The 15,719-nt window shown below is 40.0% G+C and overlaps 1 protein-coding gene across 4 annotated transcripts in view; it reads left to right on the top strand.

Annotated features, from left to right (window-relative positions):
• The first annotated feature begins 6,817 nt into the window (after window positions 1-6,817).
• Window positions 6,818-15,719, top strand: part of ncor2 (nuclear receptor corepressor 2) — a 103,869-nt gene continuing 94,967 nt past the window's right edge. For all 4 annotated transcript variants that reach the window (XM_028577582.1, XM_028577583.1, XM_028577581.1 and 1 more), the window contains exon 1: window positions 6,818-7,061. The gene's annotated coding sequence lies outside the window, so the exon portion shown is untranslated. The remainder of the gene's footprint in view (window positions 7,062-15,719) is intronic.

The raw sequence follows: 15,719 nt of genomic DNA, 5'->3' as shown, positions 1-15,719 counted from the left end.
GCTCCTCTGCCAGTTGCTGCATGAACTTCCTCCGGACAATTTTACTGCTGGTGCACTTCTTGGAGAGGATGTGTGCAATGATTCCAGCCAGTTCAGAATGTATAAAGTTATATGAACATGTAAACAGCCACCGGCCATCTACGTGTACTGCGCCTTTCACAGAGCATGCGCCCGGCGCTTGCCTTCTGATTCAGAACTGAGTCCATCCACGCCGTAGTTATTGTATTGGCCTACGTTACCGACTCTGGCTTTGCCTTTGGCAAATCGGTGATGCCCACACTTGTTACTCGAGACCACTAGTTACGTTTCTCTGACAAAGACTATGGTAGTTACTAAGCAACCAAGATGCTGCAACCAAGATGCATGCCCGAAAGATTAAAAACAATACCGCGAAAATCCGAGCGGTCAATATGACCGTGTATGGCCGAAATAGGTAAAAGTGATTGTATTTTCTTTGCCTTTTGTGTAATGTATGTAAAAACAATTTTAAATTAAAATACAGACTATTTTAGGAAAAGTCAGGCAGCAGCAGGATTGTATTTTTTTAAGTTATTACACATATAAATTTCAAAACGGTCAAAATGACCGTCATGGCCGTTCTAGTGTTAAATGGAGGCAATATTGGTCTATCGACATAAACTGTGCATTTCATTTGAACAGAAGTCAGAATTAACAAGTTCCCAATTGGAAATTTCAACTGAAATGCCCGTCGGATTTCCGACTCGGAAATTCAGGAGAACCTCACCGACCTCAAAATCCAACATGTGTTGTGGTTGTGTATGTTTCTGTTTCCTGTTTTATTTTGGTAGTCTGTTTTCTCCCTTGTCTAGTCTAGTTTTACTTCCTGTCTTGTGTTTTCACGCCTGTCTGATTGTTCTACCCCGCCCTGTTGTATCACCTGTCCCTTGTTTGCTCGTTACCTCTTGTATTTAGCCTCTGTGTTAGCCTTGTCTTGTGTCAGATCATTGTAGCGTTTCTGTGTGTCAGTTCCAGTCGGGTTCTGTGCTGTCTTGTCGTCCTTGGATTATCTTTAGTCTCAAGTTCCTGTTTTTGGATAACTTTTGTTTTTTTGGACTCCCTGTTCTCTTGTTTGATTAACATTCTGGAAGTAGTTTTTGCCCTCTGCATTTTGGTGTGTACTTTGCTTTTTGTGAAATAAATCCTTAAACTCAAACTTTCTCCTGCCTGCTCTCTGCTTTTGGGTCCTCAAATTCCCTAAGACAAGACAACATGGCTGCTCTGTGCATCAAAAGTAGTGAAAACTCCGTTACCAGTTCAGATGGTAATAGCCATGGACAGTCATGCTCTGAGAAACAAGCTAAAACCACTTTTATTTATTCTCCATCAAGCTCTCGCTGTATTTTTCTTTTTACAGACGACGCAGAGGAACGTCTGTAACGTACTATTTGCGGACTGCAATGTTTCTAGCTCTACCTTTCAGTATCGGGTCAGTGTGCTAGGTACCTCAACAGAGGGGTAACGAAAAAACAGGAAGGAATGGAGCGGTTCTATTGGTACCATGCACAACGTTTGACAATGGAAAAAAACAAAAAAAACAGTTCTAATGTGTAACGAACTGAACTGCACTGCTTGGTGGAAATGAGGCTTTTGTGAAGCTCAGCGAGCCCACCTGGTGTTCTGTGGCATGTTTGAGTGTTGAGCTTCCTCTTTTCAGCCGTGCTGTTGAAAAGCCCTTACCTCAGGGTGTCTAACTGAGACAATGCCACTACCTTGTGATCTCACTGCAAAAAGCACATGAAAGATCATTCTCAAACACACACACACGCATGCACCAAGAGAGTGTGGGTGACAGAGATTACATCAGTATCTGCTATTGCACTCTATTCTTATCTCTGTACTGTTATCAACTCCCTCTAGACCATAAGCTCTGTTGACATTTCACCTCATTTCTGCTGTAAAATACTTCCAAAGCCCTATTATCTTCATCACATGCCTCATTTCAATTCCACTACTCTCTTGTTACATTAAAGCAATTGCTGGCACCTTCATATTTTCAGTCTTCCCTCTGGGATCATTTAAAATCACTGCTCTGTTTATAGTACATCGGGATTTCAGGCATGCATACACCTGTACTGTTCGAGTTTATCAACAGCATTTCTTATGAATGAGGTGAGGCTTATCAACCATTTACGAGTCTGTGTGTTGACACACTCTCTGACGATAGCTCCCTGCGTCAACTGACTTGGTGAGTGTACGCTTATGTTTGCACCATCCACCCACAGAATGAGAATAAAGACAGCTGTGTCCATGTGGGAGATGGCAACTGCATCGAATTCCATGGCTTGTAATTTGCATAATTATACATTGACATTATACATGACTGTGAGTTGCTGCAATGTGCTGAGTATGTTCTGTGCTGTATGTTGAGCTATACCCCCTGCACAGCTCCTCTAAAGCAACCCATCCCCCAACAGAGACATTTTTGCTCTCTATGTGTGACTACATTACACCAGCTTCCTCTCCCCGACTGAGTGAGCCTTCTGAGCTGGTCCCTGGGGTTAGTGTCGGCGTGGAAAGCAGGCTTTTTACCCTGTCCATGGGATGTTATTGATGAGGTGAGGTAATGGATCTCCCCGCTGTGCTCACAGGGACACTGAGGATAAATCAGACAGTGGGTAAGACCCAACCAGCCATTCCACATCTCTCCAGACTCAACTGCCATTTCATTAGCTTTATTTATGGGGGTTCTGCACTCTTCTGAACCCCTGCCCTTTCCGTCCTCTCACTGAAAACGCAGCTATTCTTCTTCTTCCTCATATAATGCTATGGCAACCCATTTACACCCCTGTCCTTCTTTCCTCCCTTTTTCCTGGAAAACCTAGTATTCTCCCTACCACACATTTTCCCGGGAATTATCCCCTCCCTGTCTAAGTGTAGTTTATGTAAAAGTGAAGATGTGAGCAGCCTGGAAACCTGCAGCCCGTTATCATGCGATGGACAAAGGCTGGATAGATAGTGGTGTGCTCTGAAGTGGCAAAGGACTCAGCACTGGCTGGGCTTTTAACATTAGACCCAGCAGTGCAGGTCCATCCAGCTCAGCAGTTCCTGCAGAGTCGTATTTGAGTTGGCTGTGCAGCAGCAATTCACCTCTGGGCTTATGGCTCAGCCACTTAGAAAGAAAAATGCAGCCAAAACCGGCTTTGTCCTTGAGGGAAGAGAAGGAAATTCCTCAAGTGTCCTTGCTGGAAAGAACTAAATGCACTCTTATCTTCACCACTGGTTCAAATGTCAATTTTTCAGCCAGAGATGGTATCCATTATTGGTGCAAAAGGTGAACTAGCTATCACGTCACTACCATATCCATGCCAACAAAAAACCACTTTGATTTCCTTCAGCTCTTTCATCTCAACTGCGAAGGTTTGTCGCACAACTCAGATTAACACAATAGGAAAAGTCCACAACACCATGACCTGATTTCATTTGTAAAAAGCATCAGTGTTATCACTGCTAGTGCTGTCTGTAGATGTTGCAGCATACTATCAGAGAGCAAATATCTGGACAAACTCACTATTAAATATCTCTCAAAAGCCTTACCAATACCAAAATATGTTCCATGTGTGAATGTGGATGTGCATACATGATATATGCTGTATGATGTATCTGTATCTAATTTATGTAATGTACTGAAACCTGGATTAGACATGAAAGGCAGTGAATCATACTCTCCTTGCATGCTTTTTCCATTAGAAAGAGACAGGAATGATTTTTTTGTTGTTGTTCATTTCATGGTGAACATTGATGTCATGACAGTCATGCTAGAACATGTCCATACAAGGTCCACTCTAGTTTACTCCACATGAATCCATGCAATCTAACAGATGGTTGACTGAGCTAAACTCCAGCGATGCTGCGCCACTGCCAGTTTCATTACGGGGATTCACTTGGACATGAGACAAGTGTGAATATGTCTGTCACGCCTACGGCAGCCTATGATACCGAAGAAAATTATAGGCACAATTTGCTACATGAAAACAGAGAGCACATGACAACATGAGATGCCTAAATGTACGTCACATAGAGGAATGGGTGATAAAATATCTAAATATATAAAAAAAAAAAAAAAAGGTTTAGCAAAAATGATTCAGTAGCACTTAATGTATCTGTTGTTGCTGCTCAGACATATAAATACCGCTAAAATATATAAGGAAAAAGGATGTAAGAAAGACACATATGATTTTGATAAAAGGAAAAAAAAGAAAAAATGAGAAAAAAGTGTGCTGGCGGTCGGCCAGGTGTGGACAGACTCAGGAAGTTAAGCCGGAATTCCAACAATGCAGGCAGTCGTTAGACTCTTCAGTGAGATGCTGCCATTTCTGCTCTCATTGCCGTCTTTGTAGGCAGTTAAATTAAGTCTTGCTGCAGTGAATACATTTGGAGCCCTGCCTTTGCATTGTAAACCTAGATTGATTTGTGAATGATAGGAGGAGAAGAGGGTCACGTTTAAGCAGATAAAACAAAGCAGGCCCCCTCTCTCACTTTTCTGTCTCTCCCTCTGCCTCTAATATCTACAGAGAAAGATCATTTTCCCAGGCTGTTTGACTCGAGCCCGGTCGTGACAATAATGAATGCCATCGATGGCAGGATGAATTATGTCTCGGCTAAAAATGTACATCATAGCCAAAGGAAGAACTTGACATGTAATTATACCAACATTAAAAATAGCAACACGTGCCAAATAGTATCCATCACCTTCATCTAAAGATCACAGTATTCATGAAACACGTGATTTCAGTTAGATACATTTCATGTTTCTGATTGTATGTTTCTGATTTAATTGTGCTTGAATCTAATTAGTCGTACTGAACACGCCTTAAGCACTACAACCCTTGAAGACAATAGAAAACTAGGAGATGGCACCAGCAGAAGAGTATTTGTAATCAAAGACAATCATTCACAAGGGGGAGCTCCATTAATCTGGTAGACTGCGGATGGCAACTCGTCAGAGTGCTGTTTTGATGAGGATTTTCCCTCCAGCCTCCTCTCTGTTTCTGAAGAATTTTTTTGTTGTTCGTCTTTTATTTCAGAGCCGTAATGACTGTCTGCAGTGCATCTATCAACTGACAGCCTTTGAAATCTCCGAAGCCTGCTTAGCTGATGCAGTCACTCTCAGCGGTGCCTTTCATGTGGGCTCTGGATCCGTTGAAAAAATCCACTCCAGTTCTTTTTAAATAACTTGTAGAAGACACATCTCAGGTTTTCTGTCCTAAATGGGCTCCATATTTATTTTTGCAATCATTAAAAGTGTCCCTTGTTCAGATATCATGTATTTTAGGATCTTAAGAAGGTTCGTCTGGCCATTTGGGCTTTGTCTGATGCTCCATTTAACTCTACAGGGGATCTGGCTGCAGATGAAACACAGCTGTTTATACGGTATAAATAATAAACATTTGTGCTTTATCAGTGAGCTGACAAATTGGGCATTGCGGAGATGGGGGATAGATTATTCCGACATGTGCCTGGGTCTAGAAAGCCCAGCTAAAATAAACAGCTCTCTATCCTGCTCTGTGATGGCTGGATGAAGAGATGGTGGTTATACTGATGGTTAGAGGGGGTCTTCCAAACCACAGAGCAGAAAGAAAAACACGGGGAAGAAAAACAATCCCATCTGACATCATAGGGAAGGCTGCCGCTGAAATTTAGGTCAAGATATAGCCTGCCTGAAGTGTGCCAGATATATGGCAAAGTTAGGTTGCCAACGCCCTGTCCAGAGGGAATGACATAATACAAAATCAAAAGTATAAAACATAAAATGAAGAGAAACCAATTACCTTAGCCTGTCAAAACCAGCAGCAGGTGTCTTTCTTAAATGAGTCCCGCTGACTGACTTAAATACTTTTAAACAAAAATCTTTTCTGTGACTGAAATAGCTGCGGTATGGGTGGCAGTTTTAAACGCCAGCGTAGCTGTAAAGCAGACAGAGAGGTTTCCGACCATTTATAGGGCACTGGCTTTAGCAGAGTCATCACACAGCATGGGATGTTGTGATCTCCCAAATACTATCCTTCAATGTTAAGTCACTGTATTCACAGCTTGTACTTCTCCACGGGCATCAAGCAGCACAGATGTAGACTTCCTGGAGTGTCAACACTTGAACTGACCCCTTTTGGAACCTCTGAGAAGGAGAGAGAGAATACAGAGGGGTTTGTCCTCATAGATGATGTGAGAGGTGACAATACAAGTTGTTGATAATATGACAATGTGTGCCAACAATATGTTTGAGCAGCAAGGATGTAGTGATGCATATATGTAGATCTATTGTTATTATGTTGTTATATGTAATTGTTTTGTGGAATATCATTGCACTGCTAGACATATAGGCCAACACATGTATATAGCCTACATACATTGGATGGTGATGGAAGCAACATATAGCCTAGGCCTAGCCTAATAGCTTATAGGCTATTTGTAAAGAAATACAAAGTGTATACAACCAATTGGGTAGTGTAACCTTTTTACATTATCTGATAATATACAGCATACACACTTACAAAAATCTATAAAGAAACATTACCATGTTTGAGATGATAGGTAGGCTGCATGTCATTTGCAAAAATGCACGTCAGACACGCTAAATGATGTGCAGAAAGTAGTAACTAAGATAAAGAGGCACGTTGGTGCCGTTTAAGTTATGTTGTTTTGGTGCTTTATGATGATAACCCACTTTAACACTAGAGCGCTATATCTCTGAAATAGTGGACATGGGATAAGTGCAATCCTTGAGAGGAGGGGCGAGAGAGAACGCGGACCTATTGAGAGAGAGAGGCGGTTCAGTTCAGCACCACTGTGGTCTCAGCAGCAGCGGCTTAGAGACTATAGTGTTGTTAGTCCACTGTTGTGCAGGAACAGACAAGGCATAGCTGAAAACCGCCAGCGGAACAAATGAAAACGAAAACTACTCTTTCATGTGGATTAATTCAGGGGCGAGACACTCAATCGAAGCGAGAAGCTCTTTAAGCGAATTTGGACCGACTGACGAGGATTGGGACGTTTGCTACTGTACGATAGCACCGCCGAATGGTTTCTCTTGCCCCGCCGCTAAGGTTAGTTAGCTTCCATTGCTGGCTGTCCGTTTGGTTGAGGGGAGGGGAGGGGGGGGGGGGGGGTCTGTTCTGTTCTGTTCTGTTCTGTTGTTGGACGACGGGATCCGGCTATTCTTTGGAGGAGAATCATGCATAGCAGTTTGACATTTTCGAGGCTAACGTTATACGTTACGTTATAGCTAACGTTACACGGTTGAACCTTTGGTACATTTAGTTCATTTTACAGTTTAACTAGCCGGATGCTCACCCCACTACAATACTCATAGTTGGCTGGCTACCGTCAGCTAGTTAATTATGTTATAAATCACGAACACGTGCTACATGGCTAGGCTAAGCTAGCTAATAGCTAACGGTGTTAGCTACCTAGCTAAGCTAGCTGTCAGAACTGCAGAGTAGCTAACGCCAATTTTATGAACATAATTAATCCTACATTGGTGTTCCCTATGTAACGTTAAACACAATATTCTACACCCAACACTATCAATATCATCTATTAAAAAATGTCAATTTTCTTATGACCAAGTGTCAGTAACGTAACGTTAGGCTATGTTATATTGTGGTATCTGGCTAACTGAATTAGCCTGCTAACTTGGCTATGCACAGAAGCGCCCGGTTTGCGATTGTAAACATTGGATTTACATGAAGTTGTCTTAGTGCGCTCTAGCGATAGCTAATCAAACGTTAGCCGGTAACGCATTGCTTTGTTGTCAAGTGGGTGATAACTAAGCTATGATGTCAATTACACACAAGTTAAAAGAAAGGTAACGTGAGTTGGCGTAAGTGGTTGGTTGTGAAAGTAACGTTACCGTTATGCTTGCTTTTGAGTTTGATCAAGTTTATTTGTAACATTTTTAACGGAATGTCCCACCCAGTGAGGCGATTGTTAACATACCAGTAAACAAAGTAACCATGTGATGATGTGAAAATAAGCGGATGTCTGTTTTTGTCAGCTGCCCAATCTCTACAACCGCATCCATGATACGCAGTAACATAGCTACATTCTACTTTTTACTTACCCGAGAACATTTCTGTGCTGCATTATCCCAGCCTCTGCAAATTAAGGTGACTGAATTTATATTGTAACAGGCAAATGGATATATAGATAAGTAGACACTTTATTCATCCCGAGGGAAAATTTAGAATGTAATGTGTATTTATCTACCTCTAGCATTTCGCAAATACAATACATCTGTTTTTATGTTGTGTTAAGTGCATTGAATCTGCTTTTGAGAAACAACACTGTCCTTTAACAGTTTGAATAGCCACCACACTGGGGAGTTTAAAAAAAAAAAAAATTTTATATAGCATTGACCATAACAACCTCCTGTTAAATTAAAATCAAGGACAGTGGGCAATGAGTTACAGGTGTGAATCAAACAATGTATGGATAATATTGAAGGCTTAGGTGGTGTGTAGTTTGATCCATTGCTGTTGGGTGTTAAAACATTTTTTTTTTTGGAAAGGATTCTTGTAACACTTTGAACACCCACTGTGAGGTTAGGCTAATTTTCCTCCTAAAACAAAGTCCAGGTGTAACCAAAAGAAATCCAAAGTGCATGAGTATGCCAACAAAGCATGGCATACTCATGCACTTTCTTTTAACTATGCTGTCAAATTTGGGGGTGGGAAATCAATCATTTTTAGGAGTGCACGATATGAGGAAAATATGCGATAACGTTGACATTTGCGATAACGATATTACGTGCGATAAATTAGCGGATATTAAAGTGTACTAAGTTCTGTCTTTCTGTTGCTTTCAGTATTCTGCTACAGCAAATTGCTTGTTGAATTTAAAACAAATGAAAGGAAATTATTTCCAACCATCTTTTATTAAACACATTGAACATTGAATTTAGTACAAAAGTTACACTTAAAAAGAACGACCGTTACATTTTAAAGTGCCGTTTTCTACTGATTTTCTTTCAACTAACACAACATGTCGTAGCCTTTTGCGATGTGTTTATTGTGCCAGTTAATATTGCGGTGACGACAAAAAAAACAATATTGTGCGGCCATAATTCTTTTCCTCTGTTACACACACACACACACACACACACACACACACACACACACACACACACACACACACACACAGAGGCTCAAATACGCACATGCACAAATAGGACCTATAAACATATTATGTATGGTGAGATGTCAGAACGAGGGGGCTGCCTCAGGATGGCACCCTGAGCAGTTGGGGTTTAAGTGCCTTGCTCAAGGGCACCTGGACAATGCCCAGGATGCAAACCGGCATTTCTCCAGCTACCAGTCCACACCTCGTACTTGATCTGAGCTACTGCCGCCCCAAAACACATCATATGCAAGTCTTATCTAGGCATGCAAATAGTTTTAGGTTTATGGTCCCAGACTTTAAAATATGTCTCTGAAATTGCTGTTGCCACCCCACGACAGTGGAGGTGAACAACACATTTCAAAATCTGGGAACATTAAAACGAAACTGTCTGCATAACTAGGTAACATTAGTAGTAGGTGAATATTTTTGTGCCTTTGGTGATCTGTCCTGTTTGATTATGTAATCCAGGGTTACCCCAGGAAATTGTTTAGCCGAGGTGGTATGCAATGATTAATGCATCTTGACTCGTGATCCACTTAATATCACCTATAAACAATAGCCACAATTAGGCCTGGGCAATATATCGATATATGAGGCTAGATAACGTTTTATATTTTGGATATCGTAGCTTGACACATGTTGTCTTTTCCTGGTCTTAAAGACCTCATTACAGTAAAGTAGGGCTGGGCGATATGGAAAAAATCAAATATCACGATATTTTTGACCAAATACCTCAATATCGATACCGCAACGATATTGTAGTGTTGACTATTAGGTGCTTTCACAAAACATTTACACAATGAGATTTTTCGTAAATAATCATCAGTAATGTGGATATATGTATATGTGCCCTGCTATGACATGAACTTCCACGATAACCTTTGAAGTCACTGTGACTTCTAATGTGACTGTTATTACCACTGTTCATCATGCCCCCAACCGGCCCGTCAGACACCTACCGAGAGTCTGGGTCTGCCGAGGTTTCTTCCTAAAAGGGAGTTTTTTCTTGCCACTGTCGCAATAGCCACTGCTAATGCTTGCTCTTGAGGGAATTACTGTAATTGTTGGGGTTTTGGAATTTATAGAGTGTGGTCTAGGCCTACTCTATCTGTAAAGTGTCTCGAGATAACTTTTGTTATGATTTGATACTATAAATAAAATTGAATTGAATATAATGAATAAGTGGGTTAAGGCAAATAATAGAACAGTTACAACAGTCTGGTAAGTTCAGAAAATGACATCACTTTACTGTAATGCAGCCTTTAAAACCAGGAAAAGACACCACTTATGCCATATTACGACATTCAGTCTCATATCACGATATTGATATAATATCGATATATTGCCCAGCTCTACAGTAAAGTGATGTCATTTTCTGAACTTACCAGACTGTTCTAGCTGTAGCTAATTTTTTATTTAGTCGTTATATCCACATTACTAATGATTCTTTTTTCTTTGTTTTTATCTCATTGTGTAAATATTTTGTGAAAGCACCAATTGTCAACCCTACAATATCGCCCGCAATATCAACATCGAGATTTTGGTCAAATATATCGTAATATTTGATTTTCTCCATATTGCCCAGCTCTAGCCACAATCATTATATAGCATTTGCTATTTTAAATGATGTTAGCGGAGGTGGTCTTTGATTCAGGCGATGCGGCCCACTTCTGCTATAGGATAACACTGAGAAACCTTGCAACCAAAACGTTTCCTGTTGCTACTTCACAATTGAAGTCTTTCTCTGGCCAACTATCATAAAGGTTCTTATTGTGAAACAGTTAAACATTCCTGAAGCCTTCGTCAATAACATTAGCAACTGCCACTCCCTTGGTGTGTCAAATGCATAAATATGGGCATTTAGTTAGTTTTTTGTCAGCTGAGTTATAAATATTGCAAGGAGGAATTGCCAAAAGAAGAAATAACCACAGCCACAAGCACTTATTGTGCCCGCATCACAGTTTTAAATAGCCGTAACTTATGGTCAGCTACTGCACAAGTATCCTAACTTTGTGGAAATTTGGTATATGAAGGGTGGACATTACCTGAAAAATTATATTAAGTATTTGTATTTCTGGTAACATACAGTCCCTCCAGGATTTCGCAGCCTTTTTGTTGTTGATATTGCGGGAGCTTTTGTAAAAAATTTTGATAAAAGTTGCGATGTAGTTTGTATTTTAGTTGCAATGAAGTTGCGAGAGACAGTGAAACAGGACTCCAGACTTTTTGCCTTGGTTGCACTGGTGCACCAGCACAAAATTTAGGTGCACCCAAATTTTTCCTCGCGCCGCCATTAGCGCTGAATGGCGACACACGGTATATTGCTCTGTATTTTTTTTTTTTACAAAGTGGGCTAAATGTTTTAAGTCAAAGCCACTTTCACAAGCTCTTTTATTAAAACAGATTGTGATTAAAATAAAATGCAAAGACAGGGTTTCCTTTACCAGTTTGAAAATATACAGCTGCAACACATGTAAATGAAAGTTATCTGAAATAAATGATCTATCTATCTATCTATCTATCTATCTATGAGAAAGCGCCTTCACTTATCTATCTATCTATCTATCTATCTATCTATCTATCTATCTATCTATCTATCTATCTATCTATCTATCTGTCTATCTGTCTATTTATCTATGAGAAAGCTCCTTCACTTGTTTTCAACAACAATAACAGACTGATTAAAAGAGGATGCCCGGATAGCTCAGTTGGTAAATATAGAGGTTTGACTGCGGCCCTTTTGTGCATGTCATTCCCCCCCCTCTCTCTCCCCTTTCATGTCTTCAGCTTTCCTATCAAAATAAAGGCCGAAATCTTAAAAAAAGTGTGGTGGACTGAAGCGTATGCTCTAGGGCTGAAACGATTCCTCGAATAATGTGATTACAAAAAATCCTCGATGCAAAATGACTTACCTTGGGAAAATGCTTCGTTAAATCAATGTTACCAATGTTGTATCGCTGACGGGCGGTGTTTCCGCACGGAGCATTATTACTGTCGCACAGACGCGGCTCAGTCTGCTGCTGGCGACACATGCCAGAGCGTAAATGGCGAGGGAGACAGGCTGGAGAAAACGACAGAAAGTGTCCAAAGTTTGGAATCAGTTCAAACGTAATTAAAACTAAAACTCTGTACCGTGTGTCTGTTACTGCAAAATCAAACTTACACAACTTAATGTAATGTTTGTGTATGCTTAATGTATGCCTTAGTTTGAGGTTGATATCATTTGAAAAAAAACATTCTTTAAAAACAATGTAATATGGCACTTAAATGCACTTAATATGTTTAGTTTTTTGAGAGATCATATTGTAAGCAATGTAGGCAATACAAATGTTGCTTTTTTCCGAAAATGTTGCTTTATTCCCTAGTTTGGGTTGTTTAAAAATGCAAAAAAGATTAATTGATCGATAAAGTGCTAGATTAATCGATTACAAAAAAAATCGATAGCTGCAGCCCTATTATGCTCCTCACATAGTGACGGCTGACTCCTTATGAATGGGTCCAGCACGGGTCGAATGCGCGGCGTTACACCCGTCTTGTGTAGGCTATGAAACGTCTGTATTGTCACTGTGCTGCATTTTTATGAACTATGATCCAGCAGGCTCCATCTTACACGCTATAAGTTAGTTGCATTTAGTAACTTCTAATGTGTTTTTCGCCGTGGCGGCCGCAATAACAAGAGTTACCAGCGGAAACACTGGTAGCAATACAGGTTTCCCTCTCATACTTAACAATATACAGCTGTGTTAATAACAATTAAAACTGTAGGCAAAGGTAAGCAGTTTGGACCGGCGGCGCTGTGTCTCTCCATGTTGCAGTGGAGCCGTGTGTGTGTGTGTGTGTGTGTGTGTGTGTGTGTGTGTGTGTGTGTGTGAATGGGGGCGGGTCTGCGCGGAGGAGAGATCCAAACACAGGCACGGCTTTACAGAAGGAATGGGTCATGTAACGCAACATTAAATTATATCGCTATAAACGACATTGCTTCGTTCGTGGAGACACAGCGGATGCGAGGACGTTAGGTGCACCGGTGCGACCTAGGAAAAATCGTAGTCGCACCCTTAACATTTTTTAAGAGTGCAACCAAATTGGTCGCACTCTAGAGCCCTGTTAAAAATAAAAAGGAAACTTGTTTTAGGGAGAATAAAATTACTCTGGGCTGAGATTTCCTAGTAACCTTACCAAAAAGGCTCAGGATGCTGAAAATGTTAGTAATATGAAAATGACATATTTAAGACTTAAGACAAAAAATAACAATTTATTGAATGAATCAAATTTGAGCATATCTGTCAGTGGCTTGTTGATCTTTACATTGTTAGTTCATTTCCTATACTGACCTGGGACGCACATTCATACAGTTTGATAAAGTACTTATTGAACTTTAACTTATCATTGCACTTACAATAACGAGCGTAGCTGTCCTCAATTTAGGTCATCCTGTACGTCTCATCTCCGGTTTTTCCTGCTGTGTGTGTGTGTGCGTGCTGAGCAGCCCCGCCCGCTGCAGAGAGCCGACACAGAAGCAACTTTTAGCGACTTTAGAGTGGAAAAATCATTACAGCGTACATTGATGTTAAAATGTTTACAGGTTGGCAGGACGGTACTGATACAAAGTCTGGCACGTGGGACTGCTGGGATTGGTTGAAGTTGCGGGAAACTCCGGTTGTTGGTCAAAGTTTCGGTGATTGGTCAGAATTTCGAGTTGCACCAAATTCACGGTGATTGGTTGAATTTGCGTGAATTGTTGCGATTGTGAAATCCTGGGGGGCATATTTGTGTGATAATCATCACTATGAGCTGCCCCTTTAACATTGTCATTTCATACATTGTCGTTATAAAATGATAATGATATGGCTTTTATGGATTTTTTTTTTTGGCCTTAACCATAACTAATGAATGTAAAAATAATTCTATAAGCTGTTAGTTAGGTTATTACCCTTACGTTTGTGTTAATATACTTATATACCTTTAATGCTTGACGGGATGGATATTTTGTGGTATGTACTAGGGCTGTCCTCGATTAAAGAAATTCTTAGTCGACTAACACTTATAGGATTTTGTCGACTAATCGATTAGTTGATTTAATTGACAGAGCTGTGTGCTTTGAGAGGTGGTTAAGACTAGAAAAGCACAATATAAATGTAGTTAATTAACCATCTGTAGAACTGAGTTTCTCCACAATTAATCCTGCAAAAGCACCACTTTAAATCTTGTGTTTACCATAAAAGTGCTCAGAAGTTTCTTGGAAATAAATAATTAAGCATGAATAAGCATAAAAAATGACTAATCGACTAAAGAAATCTTAGTCGACTAAGACCAAAACGACCGATTAGTCGACTAATCGACTAAGATGTGGCAGCCCTAGTATGTACACAGTTTAGTCATAGTGCCTGCAGACAGTTGGTGTGTCTTACAAGGCAGCTTAGAGAGCACAGAGTCTGCCAACAATTCATGATGGTGTGACATTGCTGATTTGTGTTCTGTGCACTCATAGTACAGTGTCAGCTAAGCAGTTTGCATTGTTGTTGTTGCAAGAGTTGAATGAGAGTGAGGATATATCCCTACCTTATCCAAAAGGGTAATGGGGGCAAAGATAATCGCCTGCTCAGTGTGGTACCTCAGGGAGACTGTTTCAGTGCTAGTCGAATTTCAGCTCGTATTATGAAACACAACACAGTTGCAAAACTGGAAAGGGGAGAGTTCTTGCTTATTTTATTGTCTGTGAAAGAAGAGTCCTCAGTGAATTGTTGTGGTAAGAAAAAGCATGTTGCATCATCCTAAATCACGAAAAAGATTTCCATTACAGTTCACAGAGGCTGTCGTTCAAAGGCATAAATGTCATAAATTGTCACTTTTCAGTAGGACAATAACTATCTGTTATTTCAACAACCAAGTACTCTAAACATTGTAATAATTGATTAATATTTACCACTATCAGATATACATTTATTAAATGTAAATTTAATATGTACATCATATTTTTTAAAGAGCAGTCATAACTATGAGAGAAATTTTCTAGTTCAGACCCCTAAAGAACAATTGTTTTTCTTGAACAAGACATATAATGTTGTTTATTGATTATTTACAATTATCAGCAAGTAATGAAAAGACCATCATGAAAACCTACAAGAATGTGGGTCGAGCTGCTTTGTTACAACTTTGTTTCATCAGTACATGCCACTGCTGTAGCTACTATGGCTGTCAAAATTGGCCAAAAATTTAATATTATATAAAGTTTGAACATTCCTTTTATAAACAGGTTTGAATATATTCAAATATCTTTTTTGCGCATTATTTCCACAGGAGGGCAAACGATACAGTACAATTGGATACGTAACTACTTATTATATATTATATTTATTTCAACATGAACATGTCTTTTAAAAGATCTACATACGTAAAAAATAAAATAATGTCCTATACCGTAAAACTTAATTTAAAGGCCTTCTCTATCTTTCTAAAGCCTAAAGCATGCAGGTGGCAGGACATGATACAGATTTCTTGTTAGAGATGTTAGTTGGCGTGTTCGTGTTAATCACCCTTCTTCACCCTTTCTCCCAGTTTCGTGCCAGCCGCATGATAGAAATCTT

The sequence above is a fragment of the Perca flavescens genome, chromosome 5, assembly GCF_004354835.1.
Source record: "Perca flavescens isolate YP-PL-M2 chromosome 5, PFLA_1.0, whole genome shotgun sequence".
In the NCBI taxonomy this organism is placed as follows: Eukaryota; Metazoa; Chordata; class Actinopteri; order Perciformes; family Percidae; genus Perca; species Perca flavescens.
The sequence above is the reverse complement of the archived record's forward strand: the minus strand, read 5'-3'. Positions and strand labels throughout refer to the sequence as shown.